Below are 1,042 nucleotides of genomic sequence, written 5' to 3' on the forward strand. Positions count from 1 at the left end.
ACATCAATAATGATAACAATAAACAGATAAAGAAAGAGACAAACAAAGACACGAATTTCGTGGGTGTAGAATCTTCTCCCAGAGAAGTCATACTGCAGCACCTTCTTCGCCTTTCTGAATGAATGATTCAAGATCTCTTCGCCAGTGAATGCTTCGGAGACATTCATTCTTAAATATTTATAATCTTCTGTAAATAGATTAATTTGGGGAGAGCTGTCGTTTCGCTGAATATACCTAATTTGGTTGTTGTTGTTTTTTTTTGACACGACAGCCTCTTGTATCTTGGTTTTAATTTCCGACTTGTGTTTCTTGACTTGTCCCATTTCAGTAATCATGGAGAGAGAGAGAGAGAGAGAGAGAGAGAGAGAGAGAGAGAGAGAGAGAGAGAGAGAGAGAGAGAGAGAGAAAAGAGAGAGAGAGAAGGAAGGGATGGAGGGAGAGAGAGAGAGAGAGAGAGAGAAGGAAGGGAGAGAGAGAGAGGGAAGGAAGGGAGAGAGAGGGAGGGAGGGACAGATAGAGATAAAAGGAAGGGTGAGCGAGAGGAAGGGAGGGAGAGAAAGAAAGAGAAAGAGGGGGGAACTGGTTGAGAGACAAAGAGAGAGAAACAGAGAGAGAGAAACAGACAGGCAGACAGACACATAAACGTACGGACAAAGCGTGTCTGTGTGGCGGGCGCAGTGAGTCACCATTAACAGGGGATTATGCCGGTAATGATATGTTGCAGAATAACATGGTGATGTTCCCCCGATCAGCGCCCAGATAATCCGACAGTTTGGTTCGTGCGCGCTCTCTCTCTCTCTCTCTCTCTCTCTCTCTCTCTCTCTCTCTCTCTCTCTCTCTCTCTCTCTCTCTCTCTTCTCTCTCTCTCTCTCTCTCTCTCTCTCTCTCTCTCTCTCTCTCTCTCTCTCTCTCTCTCCCTCTCTCCCTCTCCCTCTCTCTCTCTCTCTCTCTCTCTCTCTCTCTCTCTCTCTCTCTCTCTCTCTCTCTCTCTCTCTCTCTCTCTCTCTCTCTCTCTCTCTCTCTCTCTCTCTCTCTCTCTCTC

This window comes from Penaeus vannamei, chromosome 10, assembly GCF_042767895.1.
Source record: "Penaeus vannamei isolate JL-2024 chromosome 10, ASM4276789v1, whole genome shotgun sequence".
NCBI lineage: Eukaryota > Metazoa > Arthropoda > Malacostraca > Decapoda > Penaeidae > Penaeus > Penaeus vannamei.